Source organism: Pelodiscus sinensis, chromosome 2 (genome assembly GCF_052426305.1).
Source record: "Pelodiscus sinensis isolate ZL-2025 chromosome 2, ASM5242630v1, whole genome shotgun sequence".
Lineage (NCBI taxonomy): Eukaryota > Metazoa > Chordata > Testudines > Trionychidae > Pelodiscus > Pelodiscus sinensis.
The window spans coordinates 110,222,678-110,239,379 of NC_143053.1; the positions used below are offsets into that span (position 1 = coordinate 110,222,678).

General features: G+C 51.3%; 1 long non-coding RNA gene across 2 annotated transcripts; it reads right to left on the bottom strand.

Annotated features, from left to right (window-relative positions):
* Positions 1 to 5,095: 5,095 nt before the first annotated feature.
* LOC149525322 (uncharacterized) lies at positions 5,096 to 14,142 on the bottom strand. Of its 2 annotated transcripts, none has more exons than XR_016348857.1 (2): positions 9,765 to 14,142; positions 5,096 to 6,762 (listed from the first exon to the last, which is right to left on the bottom strand). It is a non-coding gene; the product is annotated as an uncharacterized LOC149525322 (long non-coding RNA). The 2 variants fall into 2 exon arrangements; XR_016348858.1 differs by lacking the exon at positions 9,765 to 14,142 and adding an exon at positions 7,124 to 7,311.
* Between the last annotated feature and the right edge of the window lie 2,560 nt (positions 14,143 to 16,702).

The window sequence follows — 16,702 nt, forward strand, 5'->3', positions numbered from 1 at the left end:
GGCTTCTTACACCGTTCCCTCTGGCTGCCAGCTCCAATCCAACGAGCCCTGTAGGACCACCTGCAAGAAAACACTCCCAAGGCACCCTATCAAAGGCTCCCGGCAACCAGCACCAGTGGAGGATGTGACCAGACACTCCAACACCTTCTGAGCCCAACCAGCTCACAGTAGTGGCCCCGGAAAACCCACACTTACCAAGCTCATCTTGGACCTTTCGCAGGCAAGCTGGCTATTTGCTCTGTTGTTCTTTCGGGTAAGGGTGCCAGACGCAAGGCGGACACCCGGCTCAAAGCCTCAACTCCAGTCCAATGACCTCTGCAGCTTCAACTGCAACAGAACACCCTCACTTTTCCTTCTTCAACACTCCCTGCAATCAATACTAGTGAACAAGGTGGACAGATACTTAGATATTAGCCCAACCAGCTGGGAGCATGGCCACTGAAAAAGGCACTTACCCAAGCTCTTCTCAGAACTTTGCTTCCAATCCAAGGACTCCTGTTGGACCGCCTGCAAAGAAGCACTCCCAAGGCACCCTAGCAAAGGCTCCCAGCAACCAGCACCAGTGAGAGATGTGGACAGACATTTGGACACTTCGCCCAACTAGCTCACAGAAGAGACCCCCCCAAAAGCCACACTTACCGAGCTCCAATTGGCGCTGCCCCGAGCCAAGTTCCACGGTTGGCTGCGTACTCGGTTGCCTCGGGCTGCCAGCTCCAAGGAGGCCCGGCTAAACCCTCGCCTCCAGTCCAGTGAGCCCTGGAGGACACCTGCAAGAAAGCACTCCCAGGTTACCCTCGGCAAACATTCCCAACCACCGGCAGCAGCGAAGCAAGTGGATCCTTAGGCCAGCCAGCTGGTAGCAGGGCCCCTTAAAAGCCCCACTCACCAGCCGGTGGAGATTTCCCAGGCGAGCTCTCCTCTGGGCGAGGCCCTCAAGCTCCTCTCTGGCAGCCTTTGATTGGAAGCTCCTGGCTTCACAAGACGACCCAGCTCAAAGTCCTCCCCGGAGCCCAGCCCGCTCCCGGCAGCGCCCCCGCCCCGAGCGCCTCGGTTCCCGGGGCCGGAGCTCCGGGCTCGCGGCCAGACCCGGCCGGCGGCAGAGACGCGCTGAGCCCGCCCGCGAGCAGGAGGCACGAAGCCGTTTCTGGAAAGGCCCCGCCGCTGCCAGAGCCCGCACCGCACGGACAGGGCGAGACCGAGGGACAAACCTGCTCCCGGGCCAGCGAGACGCCTCGTGCCCCTCCCGCACCTCGCCAGGCCGCCCGCGCGGCCACGAGTGAAAGGACACGCCCCGGAGCGGGCCTTTTTATACGCTCAGCGCTGGGCGATACCATCTCGCCGCGAAGTGCGGGGGGGGGGAGGGAAACACGTGCTTCCAATTACCTCGCCCCGCCCTTTTCGGCGGGTGGGGCGTGTCTCGCGCCTGCGCGGTGAGGGAGCCGCGGCCGAAGCCGGGCGGGGGACTGGAGAGGGCCCGGGGGTCTCCTCGCGCGGCTCAGGGCGAGTTGCTGCCGAGCGCGTGTCCCGGGCGCTGCACGCGGGGGGGTGACAGTGGCCCGGGGAGCGAAGCGGCTGCAGGAGGCCGGTGCAGCCCCGGCCGGGGAGAGCGGGGGCCGGGACACGCCCCACGAGACGCCCCGAGCGCGCTCGGCAGCCCCGCTGCAGCCTCTGCCCGCGCCACGGGGCGTTGCTGCCGCCCCCTTCCCCGGGCCGGGCTACAGGTGCAAACGGGGGGCGAAGGGGCGGACACGGGGCTTCACGACGTGGCCCCGCTTTGGCTTCTCCGCTGTCGCTGAGTCGCTGATTCGCCCTCCCGCCCCCGGCCCGCGCTGGGCTCGGACCTTGCGCCCCCTCCCCGCTGCGCCCTCTGGTCCCCGCACGAGTCCGGGCCGCGCCCGCCCCTGCCCTGCTGCTGCTGTTTCGTGGCTACCGCGCCGAAGCGCCGAGGGCAGGAGCAGGGCGGCTGCTGGCGAGTCTCTCTGCCCCCCTGGCGCTGGCTCCCTTCTCCTGGCCGCTCCCAGCGCCGCGTTCTCGCGGGCGGAGCACCCAGTAATACCCAGCCGCGCGGGCTAGTGAGCCCCCTTCCCGCTGCTCCGCTCCCAGCGCCTGCTGCAGCCAGAGCCTGCGGGCGGCCGGGGGGAGACGCACCGAGCCCCCCCCCCCCAGCTCCCCGGCTTCCTGCGCATCGCTCCATCCCTGCACAGAACGGAGCGGAGAGAAAGTCCAAGCCAAGAGCTGCGCTGAGAGCTGGGACCAGAGAGCCGGGCAGCGCTGCCTGGCGGGAAGCCCCCGCTCCAGCTGCTACCGGCCCCTCGCCTGCCCCGCCCACATCCCCCTCGCCCCGCAACGAGGGGACTCGGCCTTGCTGCTCCGCCGTGCGGGGGGGGCTCCGAGCCTTGTCGCCCCTCGGCCCCGCCTGGCCGGAGCCCCGGTGCGTCTTGCGGGGCGGGGCGGGGCGGGGCTGTGAGCTCAGTGGGCGGGTCCCGGGCTACGGGTTGTGCAGCGTAAAGCTCGGACCGCAGAGCCCGCAGAGCGCCCGGGGTGCGGGCGGGTCCCGCGCTTGGAGCCGGTTGCGCTTTTAAGGGGCTCGCAGCGCGCACCAGCCTCCCAGCTCCCGACCCTGCTCCCGGGGAGCCGGACGCGCCGCGGGCTCTGCGGGACGAAGCGGAGCGATCTGCGGAGCGTGTCATTGTGTAGCCGGGAGGGTTTTGCCCAGTTACTCGCTTACAATGGAGCCGGCGTTTCCAGCCCTAATATTGCGCCATTTCCGCACCTCCGAGAGGCGTCGCGGGTCATTCGCCCCCGCCCCGTCCTGGCCAGACCCCACAGACTCGTCCCCTCCCAGGCCCTGCACCTGCACCTCCAGCCCCCTCTGGCGCCCCCCTTCCTGCCCAGACTGCCCCCTTCACCGTGCTCCAGTCCCCTCTGTCCCACCCGGACCCTGAATCTCCGCCACCCCGAGCCCGCTCCTGGGGCCTCGTGTATCCCACACGCCTCGCGTGGTTCCCTGGCCCACGGAGTGACTCAGACCCTTAGGGCCCGAGATGAGAACAGGTGAGCTCTACAGGCTAACGTGAGCCCAGCTGGCTTTAGCCCGAGTGCTAGAGGCGCCTGCTCTAAGCGCCGGGGTCCCTGCTTCAAATCTGTCCAGTTTCAAGTGGGGGCTTCTCTGGGGTCTCTCATACTCAGGATGCCCTTGCTCAGCTAGGGGAAGTGTCCTTAGTGGGTGCGGTTCACTGCCGCTTGCAGTGGCACTTAGGGGTAGAGCTCGGTCATTCTTCTCTCCCCCGGTCAGTGGTCTGAGCCAGGGGTGGGCACGAATTTTGGGAGGGGGCCACGTTACAAATTTCAGAAGAGGCTGCGGGCCAGCACGGAAGGGGCGGGGTTCAGACCTATCCTGCTGGGAACTTTCCAGGTTGAGCTATAGAGCCAGCTGCTGCTCAGCTTAGGCTGCAGCGCTCATCCCTTCTTCTCGTTCCCTGTAAGCGGTCTAAGTATCACTACACGGGACAGTGAACCGCACTAGGGCTACATCTGCACCAAATGCTTCTTTCAAAATAGCTATTCGGGCAGAAATACTCCAAAATAGTTTATTTCGAAATAGCACGTCTACGCTACAGGGAAGCCTCAAAATGAGTCCGAGGCCGGCTTCCCTAACGTGGACGCGCTACCTCCATTGAGAGCTCCAGGTGGCACTGGGGAGTAATTACTGTGAATGGCCCTGGGGTGCAGCTATTTCGAAATAGCAGCGGTGGAGCATCTACACTACTGCTATTCCGAAACAGCTATTTTGGAATAGGCGCTCTTCTTCGTGGAACGAGGTTTACAGAAGTCAGAAGAAGCCGTCCGTTATTTTGAATTTATTCCGAAATAACGCTGCCAGGTAGATGCACCCTAAGGCAGTGGTTCTTAACCCACCGGCCGTGGGCTGCTTGCAACCCGTACGACTTCCTCAGGGTAGCGTGGATGCAGCCACATAATAAAGAAAGAGCTGCATCTAGACTGAGAATCACTACTCCGAGGGCACGAGGCTTGCTTTCACTGGGCTGGCGTCAGGCTTTAAGGACTTTATTGTATGCCTCTGTGATGACTGAATGGACTGTGCCAGAGGAGGCTGTGAAGGCTAGGACTATAATAGAGTTTAAAGAGAAGCTGGAGAAATTCATGGAGGTTAGGTCCATAAAAGGCTATTAGCCAGGGGATAAAATGGTGTCCTTGACCTCTGTTTGTCAGAGGCTAGAGAGGGATGGCAGGAGACAAATCGCTTGATCGCTGTCTTAGGTCCACCCTCTCTGGGGCACCTGGTGCTGGCCACTGGCAGTAGACAGGATACTGGGCTAGATGGACCTTTGGTCTGACCCAGTACGGCCGTTCTTATGTTACTCCTTGGGTGTAACAACTTGCCAGCTGTCTACCCTGGCCCCTTGAATTTGCGCAATAGCACTGACTTTGTAATATTCAAAATCAGTGCGCTTCTTGCGCAAATACTTTCACGCTCCCGCTAGGGAAAAAGCCCTCTTGTGCAAGAATGCTTGCTCAAGAGGGCCAGTGTAGACAGGAAAGAATTGTTTTGCGCAAAAAAGCCCCGATGGCTAAAATGGCGATCGGGGCTTTCTTGTGCAAAATCGCGTCTAGACAGGCCCCGGATGCTTTTGCGCAAAAGCATCCTTGCCAGTCTAGATGCTCTTTTGCGGAAAAGCTTTTCCGTTAAAAGTATTTCCGCAAAATCATGCCAGTCTAGACGTAGCCTAGGTGTGTGAGTTACACTTACATCTTACCTAGACCCCACACCCCACTCCAGCCTGCTCCCCAATGGCAACCTACAGCACACTGAACCCCTTATTTTTTGCCACACCCCAGAGCCTAGGGTACCACAAAATCTATTAATACCCCTGGGCCCCAGAAAAGTTCATCTGGACATTTGGGGAAGCACTTAGGCAGGGTGGGTAACCTCAGGGCCAGGGTCCAGATGCAGCCCCTCACTTGCCTAGATCCAGCCCCCAATGCTCAGGGTTTCCCCCTCCCACAGCATTGGGGAGCCCGTGCTGGTACCAAAGCCCCTTACCCTGTCGAAGCAAAAACAAGCTCCTCTGTGTTTAGGCAGCTAACAAACAGCTTTATTAATTAATAAAGCACAGCATGAGCCAAACGTGGTCACAGCAGAGCCGGGCCCAGTAAGGCTGCTAATACAATCAATCCTAGTATCTTTATACCCTTAGCCAAACAGTCTGACGTCAGGGCATCTAATTACAGAAATCCTTAAGGCTTTGTTTTTCCAAATTTAATTATCAACAAGATGGCGGACAGGTACGAAGGAGTACATCTCCTGTCCCAACCAGCCCAATTAACACATACCAATAGCCCATCCTGTAGGCCTCTTCTCACAGGGTGACAGAAAGTTCACTCTGGTCTACGTGCTTGAGAGAAAAGCTGAAATGGTTTCTGATATACAAGATGGCTTCTAGCTAAATATGAAAATGGTTTCTACAGCTTCTACATCTCCCCCCTTTTAGCCTTTTAAAGGCTAACCTTGAAACCATTTTACAACTATTTCTATTAAAGTATTTATGTACATTTTTTTGTTCCTTTCTCTGCTCATCCTATTTTAACATCATGAGTTCTACATTCTTTTTTGTAAGGGTCTGTCTTGTGTTTTCCAGAATACAAGAAATACAGCATTTGATTAACAAGAAACAGCAATAAGCACAAAAGAATATAGCCAATACTAAAACTACTCTTTGCAAAATCCAAGTTCCTACATGTCTAAACTAGCCTCCCAACTAATCCCAGAGGGTCCAGTCTTCCTCCTGCCTTAGGCGTTCCACAGTTCTTTCAATCTCTGAGGCATCTTCCTCTACTTCTTTGCTGGTGTCAGAAATATACCCACAGTATTCTCTTCTTACTAAGGCACAAACCCTGCCCTTACTAGCTAGGACATAGTCTAGGGCCATCGGTTTGGGCTTTTTTTTCCTCACCCTGGCTCCTGAACCATTACATGTCCAGCAGTACTTTCCAATTGGGGTCAAGGCTAGGCGGATATACCCTGGGTTATTAAACCTTTTATCCTGCCAAGTATCATTTGGCTTAGTTCACTAAACAGTGTGCTATTCATTTGAGTGTTGTTTAGTGGGACTGGAATCATTGGGATGCCTCCTTCTGAATGTACCGGACTGTGAGCACATATCTAGCAACCTGTGGAATTAAATTCTTGGGAAACTTGGTTCATTAAAAGCATAAACACATTTGAACCATGTAGGTTATAACTGCTAGTTTTAAAAACAAGATTAAGCATAAGCTCAACATGAATTGTTTGTCCAGCCTCATGCTGGCTGTTCTTCAGGACTTCGTAGTTTGCTTCACCTTTCGCTGGCAGGTTCTTCTGGGCCGCAGCTGGTACCTTAGCCTTGGGGTCTCAGGCTCATCTGCTTCTGGGCCTGGATTGCCGGTACCAAGCCTGCGCTGATCCTCGTCTACTTCTGGACCTGGGTCTCTGGTACCAGGTCTGTGGTGCTCATTGTTGGGGCCAACCTCTGTAGGGGCCGGAACGGGTTTGCAGTGGGATGCGTGAATCCAGGTGGGCAATCCTTCGCACTTTCCAGCAGTATGGGTGGTCAGAAGGACTTGGTAGGGACACTTTCACCTGGGTTCCAGGGCAGTCTTCCGCTGGTGAACTTTCACGCAAACCCAGTCTCCTGGTTGTAGTTTAAGGCACGGCTCAGTCGGGGCCTCTTGGAAGGCGTCCTTAACCTGTGAATGATAAGACTGTACACACCTCATAAGTTCCTGTTAATACTTGACTATGCTTCCTTTAACAAGTGTGGCATCAGCCAGGTTAATTTCTGGGCTGCTTTACAGTCTTATAGGTTGGCCACATGCAATTTCATGTGGACTGAGTCCAGTTTTCCGATTAGGAGTGGCTCTCATGCTCATTAGGGCAATCGGGAGTGCTACTATCTATGTTAAGCCAGAGTTCTCACATATTTTAGCAAGTTTGTTCTTTAAAATTCTGTTTCATCTTTCTACTGCTTCTGCGCTCTCCAGGTGTCGTGCACAGTGCAGTGCTTGTCTGGTAGAGTAGTACTTTTCCAGTTTTTTTGAACAATTTGCCTAGTAAAGTGGATACCTTTATTCCTGGAGATCACAAGGTGTATTCCCCATGATGGGATGTAATGATTTAGAAGTTTCTTAGCTACTGTGATGTCATCATGTTTCCTGCAGGGATAAGCTTCTACCCATCCCAAAAACAAGCAAACAATAACCAGCACATTATTCAAAAGACTGACATTTAAGCAATTGAATAAAGTCCATTTGTAAATTCAGAAATGGTCCCAAAGGCGGAAGTCTGGTTGCCGGAACTGTCTTTACAGGTTTACCCACGTTGTGGGCTTGGCAGACAGGGCAAGCCAGACAGTAATCTTTGGCTGCTTGGGAGAATTTGGGAGCAAACCAATTTTGTTTTAAGGATTGCTACCATCCCCCCCCTTTGCTAACGTGCGACAATCCAGGGAGCACGGGGGCAAGGTGAGGTAGCAAGACCACTGGGGCAACAATGTGGCCATCAGAGCTGCACCACAAGTGGTCTGGGCGCAAGGTGCACCCTGCCAGTCTCCACTCCTGCTTTTCTGATTCTGGGGCTTGGTTTCGCAGGAGGGCCAGTTCTGAAAGAGACGGCGTAGGAGCTGGCGATGGTAGGACAGAAGGGAAAAAACAGCAGGTAGAGGAGCAGATTCCGCTACATTCCAGACAGTACAAACTGCATAGCCTGCTACTAAAACTCTACTAGAATTATAAAGGCAAGAACCATTTATATAAAGCACAATGTTAAGATTATTCAAGGGACTTAAATTATTCTTTCATTAGAACAACAATATTGTACACACAACGTTTGAAATACATATATCACAATCAAGACACACAAGACAAATCTGGACAGAACACAGAACCATGGGTTTTTTTTTTCCCTTCGGTTAATTTTCATATGATATTAGCGCTTCTTGATGATCTGAAAGACAAAGAAAACATTTCTACCCACATTGGGGTGGTGCATTATATTTTAGAACACTTTTTCTTTACAGATTTTTTTGCTACCTTTTGATCAGCCTGCTGTTACCCAATGGTATGCTTTTATTTTGAACACTAGCTTCAGAGGGTTTGAGTAAATTACTTCATTATTTAATTATTAAGTTAAAGGTGGCATGCCTCAGTTTCCCTCTTGTACTGCAGACCAGGCTTTTTTTTACTGCCACAGAAACTCTTAGAACAAGGTGCTTGCTAGTTATTATTCCAGCAAGCAAAAAGGTTTTCCTTTCCTGAAAAGAATCACATGCAATGTTACAGACTTACTTATGGGGGACAGTGCTCCCCCCCCCTTCCAGAACAAACAGGCAGTTTGCAGACACACACAACCTTGGATCTGAAAGCAAGCCAAAAGTGCTATCAGCTCAGCCTTGAACAGAAACACTGTGAAGTTTCTGGGCTTGGATTTTTTTAAACAATAATTAGGTTCCATGGAAGACACATTTAACCCTTAGGGTGCAGGTTTTACAAATTTACAATGTATAGATTCTATTCTTTTATGCCGTTAACCAATTAAGTTTCAGTAGAATTCCTTACTTTCCCTTTAATAGATTTAACAAAGTGTCTGTAGCCAAATGTTTAACTTGATTGTTTCATTGCTAAGGTGATTAAAAGAGGCTGCAAGAAACAAGGAGTCATTTCTTAAAGCAGGGTTTTTTTGTTTGTTTTTTTCCCTCTCCCTTAAGATTTGGAGGAACACTTTCTTTAAACTGTTAAACTTATTTTAAACTTTGTGTTTTGCTTTGGATCGGGCAAGTTTGTTACAGGAGCCCGTGTTTTCAAAGGGAAGAGCTAATTCCTTTCAGTTATTTTTCATGTTTCCTCTCTATCTGTGTATGCGTTATAAAGAGGGATAGAGGGGTGATGTTGTGCCAGATTTTCCCCCCAAGCTTGGTTGATATGGGTGTGCCAACTGAGAATTTTATTTTCTTTTTTTTCCCCCACTTTTTATGTATTATTTTGGCACAGAGGTGCTGCAGCAACTTTTAAGTTACCTATCTTACTGCAGGGCGGATTTTTGCTTTTCTGAGCTTCACTTTTATCCCTCAGGGCTTTAATTTTTCTTGTTTTCAAATTTGTTAAATGCTTACAGGTCCTTGGACCATTATGCACGTACATGTAGTACACAGGGGTGCCTTTCGGCAGAGTGGGGGGTGTTTAGACTAACCCCCACTTAAATTAACTTTACACACTCCAAAGAAAGAGTCCGCCGGGTCTAGAGTGTCAGACCTTAGCAGCTCATGAAATAAGGGGAGTCGTCACTCCCTCACATATCCGCTGAGTCTCGAGGTTCAGCTGACGCCCCCCCCCTTTGCGTTCAGAGCTCCCTCGTGGGAGAGCCCTGGTGCAGCTGGGATCAGCTCAAGTCTCAGACCTATGCAGCGGCATTCATTCTTCACTCGTTACATTCATACTCATTTTCCCACACACAATTTTTTTTTCTCCTTTTTCACATTTTTCCTTCAGTTTCCACATTTAGATGCATCTTTATTTATTGTCCAGTTCCCATGGGTTTCTATTAAGTGACGCTGCCCTAAGACACCCGGCACTTAATATCAGACTTCATTAGGATCCTATACCAGAAGGCACTTATCATAAAGGCACTGGAATTCCTGTAGACTGACCTACCCCCATTTTCTGCGCGCGCTTAATTCTGTAAGACACCGAACCAAAGTCCGCCTGCTTACACCATATTCTGCAAGTCACCGAATCAGAATCCGCCTGCTTGCTCTGCGAGTCACCGAATCAGGATCCGCCTGCTTGCTCTGCGAGTCACCGAATCAAGAATTCACCTGCTCGCACTGGTCCCCCCCCTTTTTTGTTGCGAAGCACTGGACTCAAGGTCCACCTGCCTCGCAGGGGTTTCCGGCACCTGCCCCAGCCCGGCAGAACACCACGTCCTGGCGCCTGGAGACAGCCTGGCGGAATGGGGCACTATGGCCTGGGATTAGCCTCAGAGGTCAGTACTACGCCCACAAATAACAGAGCGAGACAACAAAGCTTCCCCACAGTTCCGTGTGCCGAGACAGAGTAATGGCACCACACCAGCTTTTAGCATCCAAACACAGAGGGTCCAGCGCATGGCTGCCTCACTAGAGACACCGGTGTGCCCTTTTGGAACTGTGACACATAAGACAGGCCTAATAGACAAAGACAGACACAGACAAACAAAAATGTTAGCCGCTCCACAAAATTGAATTCCGTAGCTCCCCTTACCCCGATGGCCGGCCGTCACTCCAAATCCCAAGCCCTCACTAGGAGATTTCGTAACAGGTATCTCCTTACCTTTTATTGAGCGCTCTGAGAGGTTTGGAAGTGGAGTGCCGGTCCGTCCATACGGGCAAGTGGCGCGTTAGGAATCTCGGTGGAACCTCCAAATTGTCGAAGCAAAAACAAGCTCCTCTGTGTTTAGGCAGCTAACAAACAGCTTTATTAATTAATAAAGCACAGCATGAGCCAAACGTGGTCACAGCAGAGCCGGGCCCAGTAAGGCTGCTAATACAATCAATCCTAGTATCTTTATACCCTTAGCCAAACAGTCTTTCGTCAGGGCATCCAATTACAGAAATCCTTAATTAAATTTGGAAAAACAAAGCCTTATCAACAAGATGGCGGACAGGTACGAGGGAGTACATCTCCTGTCCCAACCAGCCCAATTAACACATACCAATAGCCCATCCTGTAGGCCTCTTCTCACGGGGTGACAGAAAGTTCACTCTGGTCTACGTACTTGAGAGAAAAGCTGAAATGGTTTCTGATATACAAGATGGCTTCTAGCTAAATATGAAAATGGTTTCTACAGCTTCTACAACCCCCAACACCTCACCACGGGGCTGAAGCATAGAAAATATTCCCACCCTACGGATGTGGGTGTGCCCTTCTCATCTCTGACTGAAAAAAGCCAAGTTGATACATTCCAGGGGTAATGGAACCTATAACCAAATTGGAATAGATAACCCATCCAAATTGCCAAACTTGTGCATATCCTACGAGTGGAGGGGGAAAAATGCCTCTATTTGTCTTTCGTGTTCGGATTTCCTGCCTGAATTTTTAATTTTGACTTTTTCTGCTTAAAACCAGGAATAAGGGACCTTTCGGTAAAGGCTTTATTTTCCAAAAGATCCCCGTCTAGATTGGCGCTTTTTTCCCAGCAAAGCCAAGAGCCGAGCTGGAAAAAAGCGGCAGCCATGTTCATGCAAATGGAGCGGGGAAAATTTAAATCCCCGCTGCCTTTGCCATTCTGACTTGGCTCTTCTGCATCCCTTTTCCAGAAGATTGGTGCAGTGTAGACACAGCCTTACAGTGACCATAATAGAATAACATTTAACGTTCCTGTGGTGGGAAGAGCACCTCAGCAGTCCAACACACTCGCATTTAATTTAAAAAAAAGGGAATTACACAAAAAGGAGGAGGTTAGTTCATCAGAAATTAAAAGGTACAGTGACTAGAGTAAAATCCCTGCAAGCTGCATGGAAACTTTTCAAAGACACCAGAATGGAGGCCCAACATAAATGCATCCTATTTTTTTTAAATTTGGGGTAAGAGACCTAAAAAAGAGACATGGTGGCTTAACCACGTAAAAGAAGCAGTGAGATAAAAAGGCATCTTTTAAAAAGTGGAAGTCCAATCCTAGTGAGGTAAATAGAAAGGAACATGAACACTGCCAACTTGACTGTAAAAATGTAATAAGAAAAGGCAAAAAAAGAGAGAGGAACAGCTAGCCAAAAATTTAAAAAGTAAAAGTACATTAGAAGCAGGACGCCTGCTAAAAAAACCAGTGGGGCCATCGAGATACAAAAGGAGCTATGGAGGACGATAAAGCCATTGCGGAGAGACTAAATGATTTCTTTGCTTCAGTCTTCAGGCCTGAGGACGTTCGGGAGATTCCCAAACCTGCACCGTCCTTTGTGAGTGATGAATCTGAGGAAGTGTCCCGGATTGAAGTGTCATTAGAGGTGGTTTTGGAACAAATAGAACAACTTAACAGTAACAGGTTCTCAGCCCTCCCTCCCTCCCTCAGGGCTGTATTTCATTCAAAGAAAAATACAGTGTTTGGTTCTTTCAACTCAAAACAGGTGTGTTTATTGAGCCTGCAGGGAAGGGGGGAAGGGATAGTGGAGCAAGGCGCAGGCCCCTAGCAGGGAGGCCCTGGGGAAAGTTACTGGGATCCTTAAGAGAAACTCTCCCTCTGGGCCTCCTGGATGGGCACCCTCAACTCATAGGTCCGGCCGATGTCCACAGCTACTCCAAGACCCTCCCTTTGCAGCCAGTATCCGCCTCCCTCCCCCTTCCTCTCCACAACATCGTGGAGGCACCCGAAGGTGCGCTCCACCTGGATTTGGACATTGAATGGGGTCCAGTTAGCCCGCGTATGGGGAGAGGGTAGGCCCCGTCCCCCATGATGCACAGCGGCATCTGCCTATTCCCAACCCCAAAGTCACACCGGGGGAAGAACGTGCCAGCGTCCAGCTTCTGGAAGATGTTGGAGTTTCCAAATACACAGGTGGCATGCGCCCCACCCGACCACCTGACAGAATTGTGGAAGCCATCAGTTCGGAGGATATTAGGGATTCAGCTACACGTCCAATTAGAAAAGAAGAAGAAAAGACCCAACAACTTGGGAGTGAACATTAAGCAAGCGAGCGCCCTCGCTACTAGATTTGTGTCTGCTTCTGAACAGTAGTATCACATCATTGCCTTTTGTGGGAAAGAGGCAGCCGGGGAGAGAAAAAGGGACCTTTATTGAGGAAACGGTGGTAATCTTTTTCCCCAATAAAGAGGAGATTTTGATTGGTAGCGCTAGAGCTGTTCACCAAAGCTGAAGAGCCCATACCTAACCCATAGGAACGCCACATCTCATGAACATGCAAATACACAGGAAATCTCTTTGCTAAAATCAAAGGGCCTTTGATGATTCAGGCTTCGTGACAGTTGTATAAGATTTCAGTGCCGTCTAGCACGGCTGGTCTTGCATTGAAGTGTGAATCAGGGCGAGTAACATCGGCACAAAGCAGGCTGACGTCTTCCGAAGCTTTGAGCAGGCAGGGTGCTGAGCACCAGAACTGCAGCTAGACAGAAGGGTTCAAGTCAAATCATGAAACAGATGAAGCATTTTAACTTCCTCTTGTTTAGTTTAATCAAACTTCATTTTAAATAAGTAAAATATGGTGTCCAACACAAAAGATTTCAATGTTTCCTTTATTTAGGGCAAGGATAGGGAACTCTTTTTGGGCCAGCTGTCACTGAGCCACAGAAAAATCAGTCGGGGGCAACACAAGCGAGAAGCACAAAACTACTCCAAAAACCCCAGCGCTCACTGATGTGATCCTGACTGAGACACCTCAGCCCTCCGGTGCCCCAGCCTTAAGAGGGGAGGAGGGAGAACTGATGTTCAGGGCTACCCATAGACCAGACTTTACTAGGGTTCCAGAGTTAGTGGATTTTTATGGACCCCCCCTTAGGCTTTGCGGTAGGGACATCAGCGAGGGGCACAGTGCATAAGACAGGGCTGCAAGCAAGTAGGACAGGGCTGGAGTGTAGGATCTGGGAGGGAGGTGGGGTGCAAAAGGCTGGGAGGAGGAACAAGGGTGGGTGCAGTGCCTGGCCAGGAGAAGGGGGTGCTGGGCCTCAGGGGGGAGAGAAAGGATTGGGGGGAGGGATCTGTGCATAAGGGGGAGGCCTTACCTGACTTGGTTCCTCCTTGCAGCAACAGCTGCAACCACGCTGTACCAGCCAACTTGGAGAGACGGCCTGTTGCCCCAGCAGCCACACAGTCAGGTGCAGGTCCCGTCCAGCACTGACACCTCTGGTGCCTGCTGAGGAGCATCAGCCCCCAGCCCTGCTTCCTCCCACCGCAGCCTAACCTGCTGCAGGGAGGAAGGAGCCCTCTCCAGCTGCTGCACAGGGGAGAGGGCTGAGCTTCTTTCCCCCAGGCTGCTGAAAATTGGCTCACCTGCCTTAGATCGCCCATCCCTGCGCTAGGGGCTGGGGCCTGCAACTGCCTCACGGGCTGGCCACAGGGCTTGGGCTAGCTAGATGGGGCCCCTCTGCGAGGCTTTTGCCCACCCCTGGACTATGGTAATCAGCAGCTTGGTTTCTGGGTACATAGTGGTCAGCCGAAGAAGAGGGTTGTACCCAGGCAAGCTCGTGCTAGTGTTTATATATTTGAGAGTCTCTAGGGTGCCACAGGACCAGTGTGGTTGAAGTTTATTTAGTTACAGACTAACATGGCTACCGCTCTCAGCTCTTGTTTTCTGTGGCACTGAAAGGGGGTCCCGTGGGTAATGAAGAAGGTCGCTTTGTAACCCAGGCCTGTCTGACTTAGAAAGCCATTGGCGTACTATTAATGCTGCATGATTGACATCAGTGTTTGTACCAGAGCAGCTGGTTGTCAAACCCTGGTAGGGCTTACCCTTTCCCAGAAAAAATGTCCTGTTCCTGATCGGTTCAGGACAGCACGGGATGGATCCTAATTAGTCACTGAACCTGCAGGGATTGTGGGTTAACGTCCTAATGCCATACAGTAGCCCTGGCTGTGATCTCAGACCAAAGTCAGCAATATAAAGAACTAGAATTAGCAGTGCCACCTACTGCTGGAGTAGGCCTTCCAATAGCAGCTCTGTAAACTAGCACCAAGGACACGTGTGGCACGCTGTTTTCTTAGGCCTTCTGATGTTAACATTTTGACACAGTTTGCCTTCCGTTAAAGCTTCGATTCTACATAATAGCATGTGAACATTAGGGAATTTTACAAAAATTCTTCATTCCTGGTATTGGCTACTGTGCTGGACACAAGCCAGAATATTGCCTGATATACTTTGTTACAATCACGTTTCAGTGCATTCCTGAACATCTCAACTGCTGAAAAATAAGCATAAAACCGTTAAGATGTTTGTTTTACCTGTTAGAAAATTAATGTATGTTTGGGAGAACATGTAGCCCTAGCTTGGGAAGTCTTTCAATCTTGGAGCTCTGTCTGAATCATCCTGAGGGGTTCTAACACAAAAAAGCACCATTTTCAGCACTACATTGTGCCAGTGGAATGGAAAACCAGGATTTTAATCACATTTTTCTAGGATGCAAATGTAGAGTATCACTTCAGCTTTCATTTCTACAAACCCATTGTATGCCCTGTGGTTGTAAATTAGGTTGTAATGTTTTCTCAGATTAGGATTACTTGTCAAACATCATTTGAAGGCTTTTTACTTCTGACTTCTCTCCTGTTAACGATTTGGGGCCCAGGAGGGTTTGGGTCCTCCCTACCCCATTACACACTCTCGCAAGCGGCTCCGAAAACAGAGTCCGTTTACAATTTGGAGCACAGGCTGGGAGGCCCAAGGTTTATAACCCAGTTCCAGGGTAATTGTTTCTTTAGAGGAGGTAGCAGTCCCGGAGGAAGGCACATGCTGGGGTTTCTGGGGGTAGGGGAAGAGAGGGAGGGCAAGGGCAAACCAGGGAGGGGTAGGAGTCCCAGGGGAAAGTGTGCACCAGAGCTCCCCTTCTCTCTGTGGGGGAGAGGGGAGGGAGAGCACACACCAAGGCTACGTCCAGACTGGCATGATTTTCAGCTAGTGCTTTTAATGGAAGGTTTCCATTAAAAGCATTTTCGGAATAGAGCGTCTAGATTGGCACGGATACTTTTCCACAAAAGCACTTTTTGCTGAAAAGCATCCGTGCCAATCTAGACGCGCTTTTGTGCAAAGAAGCCCCATCGCCATTTTCACCATCAGGGCTTTTTCGCGCAAAACAAATCTGAGCTGTCTATACCGGCCCTTTTGCCCGAACGGGAGCAGCGTAGTACTGCCGCAAGAAGCACTGATTTCTTACATGAGATAGTTGCTTTTGCGGAAAAGCTTGCCAGTATAGACACAGCCTGGGAGTTTCCTCCTTTGCAGGGGAGAAGGCTCTTGCTGGAGCTTCCCTCCTCTGGGGAGTGGGGGGCGAGGCATGTTCTGAGGATTTCCCTGCCCCCCCTTCCCACTGGCACCCTGTCCCTTGCCTCCACTGACCCTGTCCTCTGCTCCAGTACCATGGCCCCTGCTCCCACCAGCACAGTTGGGGCCACATTAGTGACGCTTTATAGGAAGAGGGTTTTTTGGCATCTCACTTGTGACCCCCACTGACTTTTCAGTGACCCCTGAATCAAAACCGGTTCTCAAATAAAAACCAATGTTGATGCTTTTTGTCTTTGACATATTTTATTTAAAAATGAAGCCTGGCCACAAATCTCCCATCTGTCCACAGCATTGTAACACTCCTGCACACACACCCCCCAAGCCCTAGATTTGAGCCTATCATACGCTGGAACCCCATACTGAGCCCCTCACATCACCAAACTCCTGCACCCCTGCATCCCCAGTCTTTTGCCACAACACTCCTACACCATCCACACCCCACAAATCTGTGTCCTGAGCCCTTCCCATCCCCCAACCCAAACTCCTGCACCTCACATCCACAAACATGTGGCTTGCTCAGCACCCCAATCCTCCAACCTGACCACAATGCTTCCCAGCCTGGAGTCCCCTCCCTGAGCCAGCATCCCCTCCTCCTGCATCCAAATCCCACCCCTCCCGCAGAGCTTGCATCTCACCCCTTCCCACTCCTGAGTCCACACATCCTGTCTCAA